This window comes from Scomber scombrus, chromosome 24, assembly GCF_963691925.1.
Source record: "Scomber scombrus chromosome 24, fScoSco1.1, whole genome shotgun sequence".
NCBI classification, from domain to species: Eukaryota; Metazoa; Chordata; class Actinopteri; order Scombriformes; family Scombridae; genus Scomber; species Scomber scombrus.
This window is the reverse complement of record NC_084993.1, coordinates 10,167,914-10,193,331: the sequence shown is the minus strand read 5'-3', so window position 1 is coordinate 10,193,331 and position 25,418 is coordinate 10,167,914.

Here is a 25,418-nt window from a genome sequence, read left to right as displayed (position 1 = left end):
ATCGGGATTTGATATGCTGTCACTCATCTCCAGCCTGATTTGGATGACAGGCAGCTTCATGAGCTGATGTGGAGTTGATGCAAACCGAGCAGGGAGGAAATTTCGAGGTTTCGGAAGATTCCCCACTGAGCAGAAAAGCAATCATTAGGAATTAGAAAGGGGAGGAGGAAGAGGGAAAATAGTTCAGGGGAAAAGGGAGTAAATTTAATAGGGAGTCAATAGGTATTGATTTTTATGTAAATTTCTACGCAGTAGAGAAGCCCCTGTTCAGTATTGCATTATCAGGATCCAAAATAAGGCTAAAACGGACAAGGGCATATTGTCCACCATTCACTGCATCCACTATTTTTCACTATTCTGCAACTTCCTCTGCCTGGATACCTCTCTGGTCACTGACAGTTTCTCATTCTTCCTTTCTCTGTCTCATTTTCTTTCCTTCCCTCCCTTCTCCATCCCCTTTGTATTACTGCCAAGCAGTCAAATGGATGTTGGCATATTTTAGAGCCCTGTTGTCCAACTCTCTCTCATGCGCAGGCCAAGTCTGTGGCTCAGCAGAGTGCAACTTGGCAGCCGACGAGACAAGCACACTAAAGCAATTAGCGCGGCCACCAACAGTCGCTTGGAGAACCGACCGTCCGTTCTGTTCACGAGTCAAATAGAGAGTATTATTTATATCCAAAGGTCGGCACCCTCCCTGTCAGAGGATTTCAGATCTGTTAATGTGGGACATTTACACTGCAGGCGCACCAAACAAAAGAAGTCCAAGCAGAGTGATGTGAAAAGGGCAGGGCTGTGACAATGCCACCGCCCCTGCACATGCACACATACACAGCCGAGGTTGAAGCTCGGCGATATTAAAAGATCAGGATTTTACCAGCCTCCATCTTGCACACACACAAACACACACAGGCAGACATACAGCGCACAGGAACGCACACCCAAGCAAAGAGATCAGTCAAAGCGACGCACTGTTAAAGGCGGCAGAGTATGACAACCTCAGAGGGGCTGACCGCCCTTGCTGTCAGAAAAGATGACCCTCATCTCACAGTCTTTGTTCCGAACAAGAGAAGAGGCAAAGCAGACAAAAATGACAGCAAAGCCTAAGAATAGTATGTGCTGCTGGGATACCTGAGACTAGCTGGACTGCAGTGACGTGCTTGGCATGAATGTACTGTTAGAGATGACTATCCATCAACCTGAGTCTGAGGTGTGGGAGTTGTGTGAAAATTGCCAACTTAGGGGTCAAAATTGATAGTTAATGCAACATTTTCAAAATAACCAGGTTTCCCATTGTGTCCATGATGTATTATTCAATGCTTTTCTCTTGACTTTCCATACATAAAATGGTACCACTTACTGGTTTCACAGTATTTTCCTCCCTTAGAGCCAGCAACCGAGAAGGAGTACTAAAAACACACCATTTAATGCATGATGTAAAAAAAGTGATACGGAATTGCAGATAATTGATCACACTCTTTGAGTTTCACAGTTTCAAACATACCCCTGCACAATTCCTTGATATTCATTACAGCAGCCAATTCAGGAGCTGTTATTAATTAAGTGCTGTTCAATAAATACCAAGCTGGATTCATAAACACATCTGACACAACTAGAGAGCGTGTAGTCATTGAGTGTTGACATGTTTCCTCGCTCACAGATCTGAATTGGATTCTTCCTGCCCATGGTGGGAAGAGTGTAGAAAAGAAAAAAAAGGTGTGATCTTGACACCAGCGCACATCCTCAAGTATTAGTGAAAAGGGTAATAAGTGGGGTATAGCTGGTTTGAAGTCCCTTGAGAAAACCCATAAATGAGGGGGCATTTTTTTTAAAGTTCTCCTCTAATTGATTATCGTTTCATTAAGAATGACACCTGAGGGATTTTCTACACTTAGTAGTAGTAAATGTAATTGCAAACACTGCTGTTTTTAAGTGCATCTTATTAAAACATGACCCAGGCCTTTTATTCAGCTTCATCAAACACTTTAGAGATTACACATCACTGACAAAATAATGTTAGATTAAGATTTTAGGTCTGCATCTCCAACCGGAGCATCAGTCGCTAATACAACTTGTGATTTACGATGACCACTCTTTTCTAGTGAGCAGAGGGCCTGTGGCGGACGATGTCAGTCAATACCTGCAATATTGCCTCATTTGCAGCAGCTGTCAAAGTGACTTACACCCGTGCACACGCATACATACACGTACACACACACAAACACACCTCCCCCACTGTCAAAGTAAATTGGGTGCATGTTCTCTAAACCCTATTTATGGGTCTCCCATTGTTTTTCTTGATGCAGTGTCTGACATGTGGAAGAAAGGGCAAAATTCATCCACCCATCATCCGGAGAGAGGGGGAGAGGAAGGGGAAAAAATGTATGTATTTGAAACTGAGGGAGAGACAGAGATGGACAGACAGGACAAAGAAGATGGAAAGGTTGAAACAGACTGGCAGGCATGAGAAAGAGACGGTTGGAGAGACAGAGAGGGAGAGAGTGAGACAGACAGACAGACAGGCAGACAGACAGACAGACAGACAGACAGACAGACAGACAGACAGACAGACAGACAGACAGACAGACAGACAGACAGACAGACAGACAGACAGACAGACAGACAGACAGACAGACAGACTGCTCGCCATGAACTCTCAGCTGCCACTCCCTCCCCTTTCCACCCTCCCCCACATCAACTTCCTGTCACTCACAGCTGATGACAACCCCCAACCTGTCTCTGCCTCCGTCACCTCAATCACACAAGGACCTGATACTGTCATCACACTCTGGGCGCCATATCAAGCTAGTACACTGCTATGTGTGTGTATATGTTTGTGTGTACCTGATTGGGTATGTGACCCCTTGCTGGGGGAAAGAATGTGAATGTGTGTGCGCCCAAGCAGCTGTTTGTGTGACTGCAATTTGACAAGCAAGCTTCGTTGAGAAAAGTCTGTCTGACTGTCGGTCTATCTGAGGAAAGCCTATGGATTAGACCAGGCCAACAAATACACCCGCCCTAAATCTCCGTTGCTTACACCTGAACGGCAAATGCTTCGATCTCACGGTGGCATTGAATACAGATCAAAATCTACAATGTCAGATTTCAACTCTTTGCACAAACACTCAACTCTCCAGATGATGTCAAAAGGAAGCATAGTTGGATGACTGATACTAATCCATCAGTAGGGGTTTTAATTGGATTGGGGGCTTTTTGATGCATGCATTATGTTTCTGGCATTAAACGTACATACATTAGCCAGTAAAGTACACATTCAGTATTTGATAATAATTGATGTTGAGAGATTAAATAAAAGCTCCATATCAACAGTATTAAAAATCCTAGAAAAAGTGTATTTTTAGCCTAACAAATAAAGTTGCAGTGGAAACATGAGGCTTACTTGTCAATGTTATATTTAAAATGGTTAACCTTGCATTAAGTCATGTTTTTGATGTCCCAATTTCTCATTTCACATCAAGCAATGTAATGACAAAGCAATGCTTGAAATACCAAACCCACAGAACATCCAACTTCCAGCTGCTTTCTCAGGCTTCATTCTCCCTACTCTCATCAACTAACATGCTGAAGGGACAAGTGTGCACTACCTGTCAAAAGAAAAGAAAAGGAAAAAAAAACAAAAACAAAGAAAAGACAGACAAGATATTATTTCCCTAAGAGTTAAAAAAAAAAAACTATACCAAAGCTAAAACATTATTGGACACATTTAATAGATGATAAAAAAGAGAACTATGATGTTATGTTAGTGTCATATGCAACTGGTTACCAAGTAATACATATAACAGATATTCATGACCTGCTGTCAGCATTAATGCAGCAAGGACAATGATGGTCGTAAGCACAAAGCACCTGCACAATAGAACAGAATTCAATGAAGGAAGTGAACGAATGGCCCCATCCTTGATCTCTACTTCTATATGTACCGCTTCAGAACGCTTTTGCATATACTTATCCAATCCAGAGTCATGAGTTCAGTCAGGTCTGGGGGCTGGGCCAATAAAGAAAAGGCGGTCGCTTGACATTCACCAGTCTTCAGCAATTAGTGGAACAGCAGGGTAGCATCTTAAAGGGCTTACGGAATGACAGTCAATATGTGTAATTTCATTTTTTCACATTCATCTTCTAACGGGGGCTCTGCTGGCTTAGGGGACTAAACTCGATGATTGTACACCTGCCGTGACACTGACATAATGACACTTCAATCATGATGTAATAGGTCAACATTCTCCCACTGATACACACTCTGCGTAAAGCCTAATCGGCTGAAGGCACTCCACGCCCATCAAACATCTAATTTCTCCGTCGCCTTTCATCGCCGTCCTCTCTCAAACAAACACATACAGGTCTTAACAGTGCACTTAAACCGGCGCCTGTCATTCAAAGCATTAACCGAGGGTAAAAGCACACAACAGTTCAGGTAGGAATAAAACAATAGCATTGGCCATTTCACCTCATCTAAGGGATATGTTTCAGGTCAAACCTTTCAGTGGACCAAAACCAACAATAAGGTAATTGAGCCTCACATCAAAACACATACTTCACACAAGTACATGAACATACATGCTTTAAGCCCATTTCATGCATGTGTTCTGGCGTGTCACCTGAATGTGATGTAAGAGTGAGCTGCTGTCAGAGCATTGCAGCTTGGGGCAGTATGGCATGAAACAACAAGAGAAAGTTGACCCCCTTATGTTTTGGCTCCCTTTTGCTTCAAAGAACCATGCTGACCTGTTTGACGAAACTCTAGTTGAATGATTCCTATCATTTTTTCTCTCTAAGGGAACCCTACTTTACCATCGAGTTATAACTGAGTGTTCTTTTCTCCCTGATGCTAGGCCATTATTCCTTTCACTCTTTGGTCTATACTGTGCACTTATTACACATTTTTTTTAAGTTTATACATTTCTGTGAAAAATCTTTGAGTAAATAAAAATTTCAACTTTGAAAACAATATTAACATCTAGTTGTTTTCTCTACAGAAATGAATAGATCGATACATATCTTAGAATCAAGAGGGCCTTGTGATCCCCTGTGAAGCTTTGGCAACACTGAGTGGGGATCCAGTGCTTTAACTGAACTTTGTCACTTTTACCTCAGACAGGAATAGTTTTTTCCTCCACTGTTTTTGTTTACTGGTGTTGTTCTGAAATGTTCTGATTAGGTTTAAGCAGCCTACATTACCTCCTTGAGTACTGAGCTTGATTACTTCCACTGGTGCTTGAGAGAGCATGTTGAATATGTTCCCCAGCATACCTGTGGCATTGTTTAGGCCTAGTGGTGTGTTCATGCAATTTGTGAAGTTGATTTGGACTCATCCTACAATGAGGACGGGACAGGAGGATGAGACAGTAGAGGCTGGACATAGAACCTTCAATCAGACCTTCAGAGATCCATAGAGACAGTTATCCTGAGCAGGTCCTGAAGGCCTTGGCTGAGTTAACTGTACCTCCAAATGTCAATATTTAGAGACACAGTCATCTCAAAAACTCTTCAGTGACCAAAGGTGTTGTTAAAGGAAAACACCCAGTTTGATGTCTGTAAGACCAACAGTCGACTTTTTAGAGAACCCAACCACATTGGGTGGTTAGTTGTTTTTAGTGCTGTGTTGATCACCACCTCTGCTCCTTGCAGCCCTTTCACTGCTGCTCACTTGGCTAATGTTTCGATTGCCCCTCTGCACCCACCCAAGGCGGTGTTCTTGCCCTATTGAAATCTATGCACATATTCAGAGCAGTGTCCTTTCCTGCCTGTGCAAGGTGTCCCATTTTTTAAATATAACTTATGGATTTATTCATTAACTTTCATTATGTCCACTCAGAGTACACAAGAGGAGACAGGGAGGACAGAAACGTGTATGTGTGTGTGTGTGTCTGTATGCTCGCATATGGACAATGATGTTGAGGATTATGGCTAACCTTTAGTTTTGGCCATTTTAAGATGATTAATTTGCCACTGTGTTTTTAGCTGGAGGGCAGATGCAAGCAGAGAAAACTTATAATTGCCTCAGTGCTGCATACCCTTCTCAATGTCAAGCCAATGATAGAGAGCTCTATTCAATAATGCCTAATCTAGTACAATGTAAAAAAACAACCAAAAAAACTCTATAGGATTCAAAAAATCCATTCCAAAAATGTGAGGTAAAAATTTGCAATCAACTGGTTTGGGAATATTTCACCTCATGTTTTAAGTAAACATTATTTAAATTGAACAGATATGACAGTCAAAGAAATGAGGTTAAGTCTATTTAACATTTCTCAATACATTACACAACTATTACTTATAAAAGTGGGTAATATAAATTCTTTATTGTTAGTAGGCAATTGTTCATCTACTTAATTACAATTAGTAATAATTAATAGAATAGAACATTTAAATGCTGCTTTGGTTTAAGGTAAATTAAACCAATTCAGGCATTTTATAGATTTTTTCTCCAACCATATTCAAGTCATGACATGTATTTTTAGATCTAATTTTGTGTTTATTTCTGAACAAAAAATATACATACATTTACAGATGCCAAACATCTGGCAAATAAAAACGAGGCCATGGAACAGGCTATGGGAGGAGGTGGAAGCAGGCAGGCTGCAAAAAACGGTTGTGGGTACTGAAGATAAGCATGAGCGACTGAGTCAGTGGAAGGGTAGCCTCTGGCTTTGCTCATGGTCAGAGCTTCTTCTTCTCACCCCTGAAGATGAAAATTCTTGGTGGAGTTGCTGTTTGTTTTCTCCCAGTGATGAGTTTCCACTAATGAAGCCTCAGGTCCTAGCCACACACTGACACACAAAAGGTTGCTCATGGCCAGAAGTGTTGGATGGACACAAAGAAGCAGAACTAACATTGCCTAACTGCCCAGACCCCAGGCATTACCTACCATGGGAGGGCATCCTTGGCCAACACAGGGCACGTCAACAGCTTGATGGCCTCCTCACTGCGACCCTGGAGGAGCATGAGTTGAAGGAGAAGCCCCTTCAAGGAGACATGGTTTCAAGCAGAGGACCGTGCTGCAAGGCCAAAAGACATAATACAATATTTTAATAGCTCTCATGTGTGTCATGTTCTTGCCTTTAAAGTTAGAGAGAAAAAATGGAAAGGCAAAAAAAGTCAGAAGGGATGGTTTAAGGTAAAGAGAAATGTCATTGTACACTGGGGATTGAGGCGTGCATACAGACAGACAGGGAACCAGATACCATATCCTCATCCTGGCCTGATTCATTGCAGATGGGGAGGATGATCATCTATAAGTGGGGATATCCAGGGGTCCCCAATGCCATCTGTGGGAAGTTGCTGATGGGGAACCAGGATGATCAGCTGTTTAGGAAGTGGTCTGTCTGGAATATCCTGAAGTTTGCCGCCCAGAAGCACCCAATGCTCATCGACAGATTCCTGTCTGATGGAAGGCCCAAACTCTGGCAACAGGCTGTAGACTAACCTGGCAGCCACTTGCTCTGCCCTGCCTGGTGGCTGACTGAAGACTATCCTTTGGTGCATCTACTGCTGCCAGCTTTCCATAGTAAGCCCCTCAGTCTACTTAGACATCCCCAATGAGCCTGCCTGCTCAGGGACACCCCTGTCTCCCCAGATTATTGGTGGACAAGCCAGTAAAGCATATCTATTTTGCAAATTAATATTCTTTTGACATTCTTCAACATCAGGATGTGGCCTTCCAATGTTGATGCTTCATAACATCTGTAAAATCACATGCTGGTGACATTAGCCATGATTTACAGCAGGGGTCTCAAACTCAAATAACCTGGGGCTGCTGGCCAGGGTGTACTCTCTGATGGGGGGGCTGGTTATAGTGAACATGCAGCTGAAATGTTTCATCAGTAAATGGGGAAAAAATGCATTTAGTGTCTATTGTCAGACACCTGGCAGTGCCTCTGCTGAACAGATGAGTCTCATTTGCTTTTACAGAGCTGGTAGTAAATAGAACAGCTTGGAGATGGGCATCAGTCAGTTTAGATCTGCATTTTGACTTACTGAAGTTGATTGTGGAGAACAGTTTTTCAAAGGAGGAAGGGTCTGCAAACAGCTGGAAAGTTGCACTGTGAGACTTGAAGCCAGCCAACTGGTATCATACACTATGGGAGATCTGAGATCCTAAAATTAATCTAAAAGGTTTGATGACGAGTTGCACAGCCTAATTCGGCTTGATACATGCTAAATACTAAATGTGAATGTCAACTTTCATGCAACAAATTCACAGCCTTGCTACAACAGAAGATTTGCTAAAAAAAAAATAATAATGAGAAATGAAAACTAAAATTAGACAATTTTTATTTTATTTATTTAAAAAATTGCTTGATCTAACAAAAATAAATTAGAAACATGTGCAGGGCAATATGAAAATGTCTAGCAGGCCAGATGTGCCCCACTTTTTGAATGAGAATCAATTAGAGTCATGGATTATTTGATTTAACACCTGTCGGTGGCCAAAATTGCTGGATCCTACAATTCCAATAATGCAATTTGTCTTCCAGTAGACACATTTTTAAAAAAAAACACTTTGTAATGCAGGCTCTCTTTTAAAAACGTGTTATCTCCAAGCCCAAGCTGATATATTTCTGATGACATCGCCATGACATCACAGCCACAGAGGACACCACACACCTGTTGTCATAGGATTAGTACTACCAATGACAAGCAATCTGACTTTGATTAATATTGGTGTCATCTTTTATAAATAAGAAAGGATTAAGTTGTAAAACATGCACGTCACCCTACAAAGTTGGCATGGCTGCAACTTCCCTCAACAGACGCTTTAATTGCCAGTATATTCCAATTAAGAAAAAATACATTGTAATGCCCGATATCATAAGTCTTATTAATACGTGGATCTGCTTCAGCTAGTGTGACATCTCCACAACATTGGCAATTAAAAACGGCAACAACATAAATAATACCAGCACAGAATGCATTGTATCCATGCTTACCCATGCTATTTTATCCTCATCTTGTTGCACTCCTCTTGTGCAATCCTTGTCCTCATTTGCATTTTAATTCCTGTGCTTGTGCAGCTCGGCGTGGCTAATCCTGTGCTAACCTAAATGAGGCCTGTGTTCTCGACTAAAGAGTGTGTGTTCCTGTCTCGGCCTTGCCGCTTCACTCCTGAAAACCCTCTTTTTTTCTCCCTTCTTTTTTCATTTTTTCCCACACACGTGAATGCGCTCGCACACTTGGCGAGCACAAACACACACATACACACACACTCTGACAGCCACGTAAGCACAGACAGGCAGATACACACATTTATCGAAAAAGCTGGAAATCTTTATTTCCCTCTCAAACACACCAAATAACCTCATTTATTTTTATTTTTTTTCCTGCAGCATCATATCTTGGTGAAGAAGACACGATAGCCAATTAAATCAGTCCCTGCTCCTTGTGTATGTGCTATGCAAATACTCCTCTGCTGCTAAAGGGAAGGAAAGGGGATGACAAATTCTGGCTCTCATCTCTCTCTCTCTCTCTCCTCTACCTACAGTAAAAAAGGTGCTTAGATGGAAAGAGGATTACAGCTTTGCTACCCACCTGAGACGCCTGTTGGGGGCTTTTTTGTGTTTGTGCGTGAAAAGCCCTTTTACTAAAGTGCTGACGAGCCATGGCGAAATGCCGAGACTGAGTGAGAGAGAGTGAGAGAGATGCAAATTGTGCTGTTGGTGAGTGCATTCTGATTGTATTTAGATAATGCTTAACACAGCAGCTGTTCATTTAGGTGCGAATGTGTGCGCATTAGGGTGTGTGTGCGCGCGCGGACACGTGCAGGAGTCACTGTATGTGTGCACCCAGGTGTAAATGCATCTTCTTGTGTGAGGTTTGTATTTATATTCATATACTGGCGGCACATTTGTCACCAACTCTGGCTGCTTTAAAAGCTCTCAGCTACCATTTTTCTATCCCCAGGTCCCAGGCTATGCATTTTTAGCAGCCCTCCCCAGCCCCCACCATTCATATTTAGTCATCTTTTAAGAACATCTTAGATACTGTAGGTGACTGTCTTTTCCTAGCGTGTGATAGCTGACTCTGACCTAATAAAGGGGACTCATAAGGGCGCTCCACTGATTTTACATATCAAAGTCAATTTACCAGTCTCTCGGTACACCACACATCCTGTGAAAACAGCTGTATAATGCCTTCTATGAATCTGGAGGAGCTTTGTAAAGTATGAGAAAGTCCTTAGAAATGGCACTTTTTTTTTTACCAGAAATCTGGGGATGTGGAGTTTGAAAGATGCAGGCTTTTACCAGGCTAGAAGGCTCTAAAGAAAGATGCTTTTGACTTTTTTCCCAGTTGACAAGTCCCAGAATGGTTTAGTACCACCATACTCACGCAACTGTCCCTCTCTCTATACACCCAGGCGTTATATTCAATGTCAATGAACATGAAAGCACAACATGTACCAACAGTCGAGACAAAGAAGTAGAGGCTGCCTCCTCTTATTATAGAGTGGAACAACACGCAACTTTTTTTTGTTGAATCTCACTGAAATATTTTGTTTATTTCATTTTGCACTTTTTGCAAATTTGTTTGCACCTTGGATTTGTTAAGTGATTTAAATGTTTATTTATTTTATCTATGGAAAGCTCCTCGAGCTGCATTTCATGTATGAAAGTACTGTACATATAAAGTTAATGTTATCATTATTATTATGGAAATGTAGGATCCAGGAAGTGAGGATACCTTGATTTTCTGCATCCATTTGGACTTTTTTTTTGTGTGTGTTAATCTGACTCTTTTTAGTACCACTCATAGGCAGAATACACATTTTACATGTTTGGTGCATACATTTGGAAATGAACCATGCAGAAAATAAAACTTGAAAACTGGAATCTTTGCACAATAGAAACAAATCAGGGACCACTGGTAAACACGTTCCTCCATATTGCTTCTAATGGTCCAAAATGCCACAGTGTACCTTGAAGGCCCCATACTGTGAATCTAAGACCTGGATTTTACACTTGTCTGTGAAATCTTCTTTTGGGAAAGAAAAAAATACACAAAAAACAACCCCAAACAAAACAAAACTCAAAAAAAGAAGAAAGGTTTTGCTTGAACAGAGAGCATACATTTGCAAAATAGACCAAAGCCATGATGAATGATCACATATCTAAACATGAAGTACCTTGTTTCTTTATTTATTTAATTTATATATGTGAGTTTCATGCTGACTACCCACCATAGTAAAAAACTGTAAATAAATGGATAACTCAAACATTTTACTTCTTTTGGCTTAATGCCAGCCATGATGAATCAGACATGGAGCACAGGTTGAAAGTAAATTTACTTCATCATCAGTGCCAGGTGGAAAAATCCATTAAAAACTCTAAATTAAATTTTTCCTTTCATTAAAGCTACAATGTTTGATTTAAAAAAAGAAATGTTCTTTTTTGCATGGCAGAGTGGCTGCAAGTTAGCATAGTGACAGGGAGAGGATGATCGCTGTGTATTTAAGGGGCTAATATTTTGAGTGCAGTTAGTGTGCAGAGGCACATACACACACACACACACACACACACACACACACACACACACACACACACACACACACACACAAACACACACACAAACACACACACACACACACACACACACAAACACACACAAGTCAGTGAGTACTGCAGCAAAAGTTTTTCTGTTAAATGTGGACTAATTGTACTTTTTAAAAGAGGTCATTGTAGTTTAATCTACACATCCAGCCATGCATGAGGATGTACAGAAAGAGGACGTGAGGAAAAAACACCTTTTTTTTCAGCTGTTTCTCCTTATAGATGCAGCTTAGCTGGAGTCTTCGCACCCCTCACTCATCATCATTAACATGGCTTATAGGAGAGACCGGGGCAATGCTTCATTTGCCAGCCCCCGTGTAACCCTATTTAACTCCCACCCGCCGCCGCACACACTGTCGTCCCCTCACTCTCATTTCTCTCTGTGTCCGTCTTTGACACGAGTGCCCAATTTCGTTATTTCGCTTCCACGCATGCCTGGCACGGGCACAGGTCGAGCATCAAACAGGACCCGCCGGTGGCAGGCGTCAGCCGCTGTGCCGCTTCCCCCGTTTTAGCATTCAGCTCAGCTTCCAGTCTCAGGACAGCGGGCTCTGCAGGGACATCACAGTGTTCAAGGCTTTTAACATTCTATAGACGACTCAGTACTGAGAGAGAGAGGGACAGAAAATTCAGCGATGGAGAACAATGGTAAGGGAGATAGAAGGTTAAGATAGGAACCATGGATGATTTTGAGGACAAGGAAAGTGGAGGGGGAGGGCAAAGACAGACAGAGATGGCAGGCACTTTTTTTGTGTGTGTTTGTGTTAAACACCACAAAGTTAAGCCTCATGCTCATATGTCCACACGCAAGTCGTCTCCCAGTCGCAATTACAATGCATTGTAGATTTTTAGAGTGTGAGAAAAAATGTAGCCGTGCACATTGTAAATGCATGGCTGAACATGAAGAATGTGTTTTTCATCTTTATCCCACCAGAGACATGCCATGGTTTTGACGCCGCTTCAAGTGTCTGGAAAAAGGCAAATTGCATGGCGGGGTTACGCGAGACCTCACTCAAACACAATTTTCAAGCAAGTCTGATACTCTTGTATTCTGTGCACTCAACTTCCCACACAGTTGCACGCGGGGGCGACGGGAGCTGCTGCAGGTGAGCAGTACGCCTGCCGGTTGTAAATCTAAACTTTGCAATTTCAGATCATTATTGAGCTAGGTCTTATCAATCAATAGCTTTTAGGCCTAATGGGCATGGAGGGAGAGCGGTGGAGCTGGTAATTACTGTCCTTGAATGGCTTATATGTATACATCACTGTTTTATCTCTGAGGTGATACATAATGATGACTTGCACATCTTCAAAGCAGAAATCTATCTTCTGCGGGGGATGTGATGCTACATTTGAAGAGCAGTGCTATGAAATGAAAATTAAAGCTTGTTGGTGGCAAATATACACTCAGCTTTGATTAAATTAAATGTTCCATGTAATCTTTGTGTGCTAATTCTCCTCTCTCTCTAGAATCTTTTAGAAGCCTGTAATACCAATCCATGTAATTCAAGCAAGTAGCTAAAAGCTGCACATGCTGTAATTGTGAAGCTTTTGATTGTAAGAAGCTCTGAGCATTTTAGTGTCTTTAAGCTCAGTGTTTTTACACCCCCTAACTTTAATGTTTGTTCACCTTGTCAGCCTCTAGCCACATGAAGCAGATGTTTTTGTCAATAAAAGCTCAAATGAACACACTGTAGTCAGTCTGTGAACATAAAGGAATATTCAGCAGCTGATCCTTCCCCCAGGAGTTGGTGGTGACCAAAAAAAAAGCCAAAAATCAGGATGAATTTTAGACTTACATTTGTTAAACTGCCAGAACCACAACTCCAAATGAATGCTAATTTTGCTTCATGTATACTGGATGTGTAAATTGTAGTTGTTTGCATAGTGTTCATTATAAAGGTTACTGGTGTTAACAGCCAGCACATTTTAAAGATACAGGTCACAGCAGTAGCATAGGCAAAAATCACCTGTCACACCGGGTGCTCAAACAGTGTGGGTGGAACTGGGAAGCCTTTAACCTTCAATTATGTTTTCTTTTGGTAATGAAACTGGAAATATGTTCATTTTTTCCCCAAACACACTGCTTTTACTGCTCCTGGACACATAAAACATCTTGCTTCAAAGTGATTTTTCAACCCTAATTTGGACCATGATTTAGATAGATTTAGCACGAGGTAGCCATATTATTATTTGTGCCATTTCCCATCAGATACAGTCCACATCAGCAGTGGTCACCTAAATGTCCTACGGACTACATCCTGTTGGTATATTTCCATGAGTTGTTGGCCTCAGAGAGCAGCACCCAGCTTAGGGAGCAGTTTATCAGTGTTTTGAATCATATTAAATGTCTAATGTAGACTTATCTGCTAGCTAGGGGCTACAGTAGCTCAGGCATAGCTACTGTACAGTGTAGATTCTCACCAGTCCCAACTGGCTGATTAGCATTTCCCTTAGGCCACAGAGTTCAGTACCTGGGTCGGTGCCATATACTGAGAGCTGGCTGTATATTTCCAAAAGGTCAGACATGCACCAGGAGCAGAAATGTAAAGATATGTTCATCATGGGAATGGGCATGCAAATAGAGGGGAGAAAGAAACAAGTTTAATAAATATATCCTGCAGAGAAGCTTTACAGCATCAAAGATGAAACAACAGAGGAACTTCTTTGTGTTTTCTAAATTCTTAATTCTAATGAGAATGAATTGGCTATTCAAGCATGAGTGAAAAAGCTATTTTCTTCTTACTGTGCACTATCTGCTCGAGGGTATTTTCTTCTCATTGTAATCATGCAGTTTTGAGCAGGATATACAGTTTATGATGACTAAAATCATCAAAATGACTCATTCCCCTCTCCCTCTCTGTCTATCCTCTCTTGCTCCCCATGGTAAGGTAATTCTCTGTTTTCTAACTGCAAATAAGATCTCTCCCTCTTCCTCCGCCACGCCATTTATCTCCCAGCCTTCTCCTCCTTTGAACGCCACACTGATTTCCTTTTCTCCCTTTCACCTTTCTCGCCGTGTCTCCTCTCCTCTCCTAAACAAAGTCAGCGTGGGTGTGATTGGCCCTAAATTTGCATTAACAAAATCACTCTCAGCTCAGACGGCGCCTTTTTCGGATGATTCAGCCTCTATCTGAGCGTGTGTGTGCACGTCTGTCTCTGTCGCATCTACGGCGGATGTGTTTGTGGGTCGACTTCCCTCTGCGGGCGTCCTACTTCTCAGCTACCAGTCAGACCCCCGCACACACACATTCATACACACATTTTTTACACATACCCAAATGTGCTTGACGGATTAATGCTTTTGGAAATATTAGCACCCTTGCCGCCGTGCCTGCCAAGGATTACTCCATCTGCAACAGCCCCTTCCAACCCTAATGAGAATTCATGTTACATTTTAAACAGCCAAGAAGACGTCGGCTGCCTCGCTATCATCTCTTCGCTCCTTTCAGCCCCGTATTCCTGTGTGACTCCGAGGTGCCAAATTCAAATTCATTTCAGCGAGAAGAAAGTACATTGTAAAATACCTATGAAGCAAGAGAATGCACTTAATCCAACAAATATGCTCACTGTGTTTAGTTTTGCAGTTTAATAGAGCAACTGTATTATTCAGATAGGCCAGTCTCGAGGTTTGCACAAATGAGAAATGGCAAATGAGCGTGAAGCAACTCGACTTAAAAGTACACGCCGCTTTCCAAAAGAGATCCAAGCCAGCCTCTGTTTATGTGAGTATTCGTGTGGAAGTTGTGAGTTGTGAGTGTATGACCTTAGTGTCTGTTAGGTGTGTGTTTGTAACAAGCAATAAATACACCGACCCAGACATCCTGGTTTCAAGCTGGGTCCTGAGTCAATACAGGTGTCTGTAAAACACTAAAACATTGTTTTTGGTCTGCTGAGGTGCTGTCCATGGTGCTGAAAAGTGTATTCAGTAGGTGTGCTCAGCAGTGAAATAACTGTTCCCCATCCTGGGGAAATCCCTATGGTTTGTGCATAAGTACATACATGTGTGTGTGTACACAGCAGTACACTTAGGGTCCTAGTTTGAGGGTTTGAGAGTATAGTCACCCTAGTAATGAATACTTTTGAATTTTGAGAAGTGTGTGTGTTTGTGTGCGTGTTAATAATCCCGTGAGATGAGTCTCAATATGCATTTGTGTGTGTCAACATATGTGTGTGTCAGCAGAGCGCCTTTGAGAAAATGAGAGACAACTGGAGGTAAATCTTCACTGTGTGCTGCTCTCCACTCTGTTTGTTTGAGTCTCTTTGTTTTTCTTCTTTCCTTTTTTTATAAAGCGTGAACAATCAGCAGGACACCGGTGTGACATGATAAAAGAGAGGAAATGAAAATGAGAGCTGATGTGAAAGCAAACATGTGATTCATTCCTGCTCCTTTCAATTAGTTTGCCTTTTTTTCATCAAAATTAATGCTGCCAAATGAATCTCCCACATTATTAACATTTGGATCCTCTAATACAATCTGTATCTGGAGTATGTGTGGATTGTGTATCTCTTGGCTAGGGATGGGTATTGCCAGGGTTTTATTGATACCGATACTGCAAATCAATACCAATATTTACTGATACTCGTATTGATACTACAAAAAACATTAAAACACATCACATTAAGAGATGTGAAAAGATTCAACAGTTATTTATTTATGAATTTTAGAAAATTAGAAATGCTTACAACCAATACTGTGTCCTGAGTTAATACTTATGTTTGTAATGCTTAGGGCTGCAACCAAAGAAAAAGTAGGCTGGCTGGAATTCTACTCTTCAACCAACAGAATGATCTGTGGAGAGAAAAAAGCAAAGTTCACGTAGTATAAACAAGCCAAGTTAGCCCTCTGAGCTAATGCGTGCTAACTACTTAGCAGGTGATATGTTGATGTCTAGTGCCAGCAACAATTTTTGGCAGCAAGGCCTCTTTTCTCTGGGCAGCTTTCCTACTCCTTTTGGTCTGTTGCAGGTTTTATAGCAGGTGGCAACCATCAGCTATGTTACAATGAATTTAACTTACATAAATACAGATAACAGCACTGTTTGTCTAGGAGTGTCTCAATATTTCAATACCCAACAGCCAGGAACCAGAACCAATTTAGTACCAGTGCTCGTTACCCATCCCTACATATGTCTCTATATGCTTCCCTATGACTGAGGCAAAATGCTGACATTTTCAGCAAAATTGCTCAGCAACATGCCTTAAATGACACATAATTTACCTGGTGTGGTGTATTTCCCTGTCCTGCTGATAAATGCATTGTCTTGTTCTTGTTGCCAGCAGCACTACCTGCTATATCTGTTTTTCTCATCTCATTCTAGTCTAGCAGCTGTGTGAATCAGATTGGTGAAATTTGTAAAACTGAAATCCACAATCAACACTACCATTAGCTCCACAGGCCAGCATTCTTGGTTACAATCAAACTGAACTTAGTCAAAGTCCGACTTTCTTTCTTCACCTAGGCCTTGTTGCAATGCTCAATCTCTCTATTGGAGAGTTTCCCATCTTTTTTCCAGTCACCTGACCCTGCTCCTTCCTGCACACCTGTACCTCACTCCTTTGTTGGCCCCCACCTGCCCTGTTTCCCTAATTAAGCCCCAGCATGCCTATAAAAACCAGCCAGTTTTGCAGTGTTGTGTCAATGCCATTGAGTTCTGGCCACTATATCTAACATCTGTTAGGCTGCTTGCAATCTGTACTCGCATTTAGACCTTCCTTCTTGCCCTCCAGGATTCATTTTTGTAAAGGTACCATATGACAGTCCATTTTATTCCATCTGCTGCGGCACTGTCACCACGTGAGTCCTCTTCCTGCTGATCTGCACCTAAACCATGATGACAATACGAACCAAAATCAATGCAAACTGGATTAACATGATTATTGTCTTAGGTTAAAAAAAATGAACATGGACACATCTGTACAAATTCATGTTAATGTTTAAAAATCAAATTTGCTACATTCATTTTTTTAACAACCAAAGTAAACAAAGCTGGCCTTTTTTATTATTTTATTTTATTGATATTTTCCATTTGAATCACTCAAACATACAACTGTATAACTTGGTGTCATTTGTTCTTATCCTTTAACATTTTAAGTCTTACAAATCTTAATACCATGTTGTATGTATACATTAGTATACTTACACTATTAATATTAAACCACTTAAACTTTGACATCTTTTTCTGCTTGATTTGAGCAAGTTTGAGTAAAGTTGTTACCTTACATAATACAGTTGAGAAATTAAAGAGCTCTGTTACTATTCATAATAAGAAAATCCCTTCATATCAAAATTTAACAAGAGTTCTAAATAAGTCAACTTGATTCCTGCATATAACTTAATTTCAAAAGCATCCAGACATCTTAATCATATTTAGTTATGAATTCACTTCAAAATAAAAATATTTGTGTCACTCATTAATCTAGGCCTTGGTTCCCTTGAAAGAACTCAATTACAAACACTTTCCTCTGGCTCTTCATTCTGCTTCCTTTTGATCATCATTTAAACGTCTGTATAATTTTGACAGTGCTTCACCTGGGGAAAAAATGCACTTGATTGGACACGATTTTGGAAAGGCACACTTGTCTAAACACAGCCCACGCCTATTCAGTTTATATTAGAGCAGAAATGAAGTCAAGAGACCTAAAAGACAGAAACATGTCAAGGCGTCCTTCCTGGAGGAGTAAAAATGCGCCAAAGCGATGTTCCCAGCACAGTGGGATCCATTATGCTGGGAGACACCACGATTTTAAAGTGGGGAAAAAACACAATGGTTACCTCACATTTAACCAAGCTTTAGAATCCTTCATCAGACATGGAGGGAAATGCATCCCTACAGCTCGCAATCAATCAGGACTTAATGGCAGGATGACCAAATTGAAGCACTTCTGAGTGAAAGGCAAAGGATGGAAGCAGCTGCAACATTCATTCATTCATTCAGTTTTCATTCAATTTAGTCATCCCAACTTTATTTAACTACTGCACAGTTTTCACACTGCTAAACGTGGGTCAGCTCGACCGATGACCTCAGCTGAGCCGATAAACTGAGCTAAATCCAGAGAAGTCCTTGAAGAAAACCTACTCCACAGCGCACACAGCTTGACACCTGGATGAAGATTCACCTCTCTAGCACGATAATTACCTCAAGCACACAGTCAAGACGGGCCTGGAGTGGTTTCAGGACAAGGAGTCTCTGAATGTCCTTGAGTGGGCCAGCCAAAGCTTGAACTTCAGCACTGAATATATTGGATCTGGAGTCACTGAACCCAATTTTTAAGTCCCAGATGTTGACTAAAGCTATTTTTTTTTCATTTCAAGAGCACAAAGCAAGCTCCAAGCTGATTATACAGAAACAATTATATTCAATGATATGTTGTTGTTTTTTTTAACATATCAAACAAATATAATTATATATGTCCTTAATCTCCCACCATAATCTCCATATGAAGCGTCTCCCTGTGTGGCCCTGGTTCCAAGGTTGACTAACTCTTGTGTTTTTTCAGCTGCTGTCCAACTTTTGTTCCACAGAAATACATTAATGACAAAATCCCAGAGGGAGCTTCCTAAAATAAAAATAAGCCAGCAGTTAGAAAAAAAAGAAAAAAAGACAAGGTTTCTAGCTTCACAAAGTGGGGGCTTTTTGACAGCTAGAGATGAGACTGGCCTCCTCTTTTTCTTTCACCTTTGCTAATTCATTCCCTTTATTGGACTTTTCTTTCTGATCTGTCTCTTTTTCTTGCCATCTCTTTTCTTCCTTTTTTTTTTTTTCTTCCGCTGCGTAAATGACCCTGAAGGGTTGGCAGGCTGTGAGCAGAAGCGAGTCAATCAAGATTTGAGAAGAGAGGGAGAAAATCCAAGACATCATGCTGGATTTCAGACTGCATGCGGCTACTGTGTGTGCAGTGCGTTCAGTGTGTATATGTGTGTGTGCTACTACAGCAGGGGGTTGTCAGCACAGGTTGGCCTGACACAGGAGTCGGTTTCAGAGGTTGCCTAGGAAATGAGGCGTAAAAACGATTCCGCTAACTCTGTTCTTAAGACAGACAGGGAAAGTGACTTTGGGGAGTTAACAACCACTCTCACAAAGGACAGTCTGTGCCAAAGTTAAAAAAGAAGGTTTTATTTATTTATATATATAATTTTTTTTTGTTTTCTTTTCTTTGAGAGTTTGAAATGACCTAGAGGATTTGTAATTACCTCTGGAGCATGACGTTTATCTCATTTCGACACCTTGCCTGCATTACAAATCCTGGAGACAATGCAAATTAAAAATGCATGGTGGTCTGGCACCTACCTAGAGTTCAGTGAGGTGTTGATACACAGAGCAGACAGTTGACAGTAAGTGGAGAGAAGCAACATGCAGAGGCGGTCTAGTGTTTTTCTTTTTCTTTTTTTTTTCTCTGAATGCTCTCAGTGCATGACTTGATTTCATACCTGATGGATGTAATTCACTACCCGGTTTGTCAGAATTAAGTGGAATCTTCACGTTATACACATGAGTGATTTTAAATGAAAGGTTAGGTTTATCCGAAGTCTGAAGAATGTTATTGGAAATGATGGAGCATCCGTCTTTGAGTTAATGAACTCGGGGAGAAATCCAGGTTTACTCCACAGAGGTGAAGGGGCCTGAATCAAAATATGATTAAAAGCTAATTAAACACACCATTAAATCGGCAATGAATGTGGCTGCCTGTAGTGTACAATGAGGTTCATGTATCACGCCCAGCTGTCCGGCTAAGCGTGGGCCCCGTTTTCATTCGTCATTCACCACAGCCGCTTGGCTTCAGTGTGTGGCATCTGGATTCAAAGGAATAGTTTCTCCGCTTTCTGCACTCATGCTAAACTCTGTGTAGTTTTCTGGTGACTCACAAAGGCTTACAGAACATACAGATCAGTTTAAAGCATTCTGTAACATCTCTGCGTGTTCTAAAATATGTTCATATTGTATTTCCCTGACAATTTCATTTTGATCAGCTATCTCATAAATGTATAACTCAATCCCTATACGAAATATCAAATACTACCTGGCCTTTTTATCACTTAACATAAACTTCAAAAGTACTTCTTTTTTTTTTTTTAAAGCCCCTCAGAACATCTTTTTTTTTTCTTTTTTCCTTCACCTGTGCATCATCCATACCCTGTGTGGATCTATGGAGGTTTTTTTCTGTGTTAACTAGCTCTATGATGTATAGCACACAGCTTGATATCATTTTTAAATATTAATAAGTGGTAGAAGCATATTGTACAACTTTCCCTGTATACCTCTAATATGCATCTCTCATGGATAAATCCCACAAGAGCTACAATAGACAGTTCTTTTTGATGATGTAATCATTTGGAAAAGTTGCATCTTTCTTTCTGTATATATTTATCTTTTCACTTAGTGTAACCAAGAGTAACAATACAGGGAATTGATATAAATTAATAGCTTTGGATAACAAAAAACAAATCTGCATGGCTACATGGAGCGCCTACATATTTCCTCTGGGTGCAGTCTACAGCACTGTTATAAATATTGCAAGATGTAAGCAGAAAAATTATATTCTATATACGCAAGTTTTCTTTTTAATGAAGCGTCAGTCAATCCTGTGTGGGTGGTTAACTCCGCCAGTTTTCTGCTGACCGTCTTCTAATCTTTACATGACCGTAAAGTTTCCATCGCCACATAGAGACGCAGCCATCTATCACCGTTCAGCACTCAAAACTGTTGCAGGGCGAGAATGTATTGCTTTATGCTGCTAGACAATGCAAGGAAAAGTTAGGCAGATGAACAGAGCAGCAGAAGCTAGACAGAGAACTGTTGCTGGGATGTGTCTGCCCCAAAGGTTATGTTGCATAAAGATCAGGGGGCTGGCTCTTTAGTAAAAAACAGATTTATGTACTAAATTGCTTATTTCTGTGCTCAGTGTTAATGTTTAATTTTGTTTCCTCACTTCGCTCACCACTAATGTAAATGTTCTAATCACCACTATTCCAACATTTCTGGACATGCTATGATCCACTTAATGTATGCAATTTGAACATGGATATACTTGTTCTTGTTAAATACAAAAACATTGTTGTTGAGATTCTTAACATTTGTGATCAATGTTGATATGCTTAAGATAAATACAGATTCAACAGTCATCTTGTACTGTACAAAAGTGAAGGTGAAGAATTAAGAATATGAGTTTAACTGTACTCAGTGTACTGATAATGTTTAGCAGGCAAATGTTACTGTGTTCAACATTTTTAGTTTGGTTTTAGAATGCAAAACATATATATAATTGGTCCTAAAAAAATCTGATTTGCGAGGGAAATAACATTTCTCCAACTTTGAATAAAGTCTTGCGCTGATCTCTCTCATCTATTAATTAATCCCAGGCACTCATAGCTTTAATAGACGTAGCAGCCTTTGTATAATTTGTTTAGATGGAAACCTGCTGTATATTAAGTAGATGCAATTAGAACGATCCTCAAAAGTTATGCACTTGATCTATGGACTCTTTCTTTTGTGTGAAAGGGTAACCATGATTCTTCTACTCATTAGTGTGCAGGAACATCCTTTGGTATACATGATGCACTTCGTCCAGTTAGTGTGCCCTGCCATTTTGGGAGTCCCTCTGCGGAAAGAAAGTTCACACACATCAAAATTTCAAAAGAAGAGAGTTCACACACACACCAACATATGTATAATTACCCTCTGTACCACTGTTAAGCATTTGGAGGCATACTTTGAAACACCATCTATTCTTTTGTTCTATATTGGAAAATATACATAATGTATAAGGCCAACTAAAGCTAATTAACTGTTATGATGGCCTTTTACAGAATGTATGAATAAAATCAATAATAATGCTAAATCTTTACTTACATATTCTATTCATACGCATTATGAATGTTATTAGCTGGTATTTTTGTGTGTGGCTCATAGGGATCTTTTAATTCACAGCACTGTACTGAATAACAAGCACTCCGGATCTCTGATTGTATTGTAAGGTCTTTTCTCTCCAGTTTTACCTAAAGAGTGTGAAGGTAGGCGGAGGAGGAGGTGGATGAGGTAGAGGAAGGGAGGAAATATTGCAAAAAACTACAAAGAGCTGTTTAGCTCTGCAAACAAATAATGTATGTAAGCGTAATGCCAGAAACGTTTCTTAAACCCGTTCTGAAAGATAATGACCTGGACACACCCATCTGTCTAGCAAAATAAAAGTACTGCTTCATCAGCCTGTTCTTTTTATTATCTGTGTTTGGCATTGAGGCGTGTTTACAAGACAGCTCCTTATTGTATTTCCTGATCTTATCCTTTGCCCCCTTTCATTTCCGTCTGGTGCCTTTCATTTAGACGCCTCCTTTTTTTTTGCCAAGCCTCGTCAAAGCCCGACGTTAAATATGCAGCAGCCTCAAAGGTGCTCATTCCCTCCCCTCCCCATCTCTCCATCACTATCTCACTCTTGCGTTCTCACTCACTTCTTTCTCCTCCATCTTTCCTTTCCCATCGTCTTTTCACTCAAAGCTCAAGAGCAACCGTTGCTCTCAGAGGAAATACAGGCTCTGCCAAAGAATTCATTGAATTTGTTGTACAATTGATCCCTTGGAGGCAAGCTGGGGTTGAGAGTGGGATGAGGGGATGGAGGAGCTGGAAGCATAGAAGGGTCAGGAGAACAGGAGAAGAGGGTTAATGTGAAGGGCTGGCACTGCATCAGGGGAGTCTGATTGAAAATAACACGGCAAAGTCTCAATTGGAACGGATCCTGTTCAAATTTACTTTCCCCTTACCTATCTCCCAATGCTGTGAAGTGGGCAAAAATGGGAGACGATATAGAAGAAGCTGTTTGTTTTTCATTGGTTAATTGAAAACCAAAAATGAAATATTCCACAATAATTGAAACCACAATCCAGAACTTGATGATCCAATTTTGGTTGATTTAAGTCATCGTGTGTCTTCATTTTACACAACAGCAGATAAGGTGAGCTGGTGTTTCTCTATTATTCTCACTCAGAAACGTACACCTCAACCAGTCCAGGATTGACAGTGATCAGGCTTGTTCCCATAGACATTGCAAAGTGGACTACACAACAGCAAGTGACATCAGTAATTTCTTGTCAGGTATTTTCAGCCACGGAAGCAGGAAGACTCTAGAGATGGCAAGGTCAATCATTTGGTCAGTCTGCAACTTTGGTTCAGACTAAAATATATTAACAACTAGTGGATGGATTTATGTAAAACTGTACAGACATTCATGGTTCCCAGAAGATGAAGCCTACTGACTTTGGACGGACTATATTTTCTAGTGTCATCATAAGATTGACATGTTCTGACTGGAAAATCTCCCCAGCTATCGGATGGATCCCTGATGATGTGTGTAGACATTTGTGTTCACTAGAATATGGACCATTCAGACTTTGATGATCCACCTGAATTGTCCTCTTGTGTCACCTTGAGGTAGACATTTGTAGTTTTGACTGAAATGTTTCAAAAAACGATTGTCATGACCCCGAAGGATAAATGAACATGTCAGCAGACCTTTTACCTTTAAGACCTGACCACCCTTTTGCATAAAACTCTTACATTCTTCTGGCATTTTGTGAGGTTCCTTCCTATTTCCAAAGCAAATGGACTCTAAATTGTCCTCAGAGAGTTTAAATTAATTACTATGAGCAGTTACCATTCAAGATATACATTAGCAACAGACATCAGTCGATAGGAATCCAATTATTTTATCATATTAGAAGAGATGTTACAACCTTCATATATCTTATCCCTAGCATGTCCATTGGTTAGATGCTGTACAGTTGTGTGATCATAAGACAGTAAAAGTTGGACGTACATCCCGCCCATCATCCACCCACACACAAAGGATTCAGTGTTATTGCAGTGTTCAACACATCTAACCACAGTAATTGAAATCATAATATTCGGGCGCCTCTGACAGGATTTTTGATGCAGTTTCGATAGAATAGCAGGCTAATGGCTTCCACATAGATTTGATCATTAGAGAGAATGAAAGCTAGCTTTTGTAGGGCACTGGTGATTATCCACCTGCTCCATTTTGAGCTGAAGGAAAATTGGACCTCGAATTTGAATCTGCATGGCTTGTATTCATTTTGAGGTCCACGATGGCATGAAAGGGTGATTGTGGGGTGGTGTTTGATCTCTTGTGATGAGACACAAGAAAGCCAATCATATTACTACACAAAGCATAATGATGGCAGCTGATGAGCATTTTATACAAACACAGGTTTTTCAACATGCTGCCCAGCTTGGGTTTCAAATTAGTTGAACTGCTTATGGTACTTTTGTAATGTTGTAACTGTACTGATTAGCCACCATAATCATGAAGCTTTTGTGATGAAGGAAATGCCCGGAACCCTTAAATGACACGCAAAAAGAGATTCAACGTATCCGTGGTTTGTAGAAATGTACGCTACTATTGTTTTGTTGTGGTGATTGGGTTGGGTTAGATGATGTATCCCAGCAAGAAGTGGATTCCAAAACTTGAGTTTTAAGGCTTCTAAACTCACAGCAGTCTGTGTTTGGAGAATAACCAAGACCAGGGGCTAGCTGCCTTTCTTCAAAGGCATCAAGGCAGGGGAGGAGGTTGTGAAGAAACACATGCCATGGTTTTGGCATAAAAGAGTTTTCTTTCTCCTTTTATTATTATTTTCCTAAATTGCCATGTTCCCTGCTTATCATGCTTCATGGATATTCTAAAGGTAGTTAACTCTGGCAAGTTTTACAAGCTCTGAGGTATCCATGAGGGGCTGACATCCCTCTTTTTCTTTTTTAGCTCTGTAAAGTGGAATAAAGCAGGGCTCACGAGCTGCGCCTTCCCATCCGCTGGGCTGATTGGAGTAGAGGAGCTGATTCCCCCTGTTTC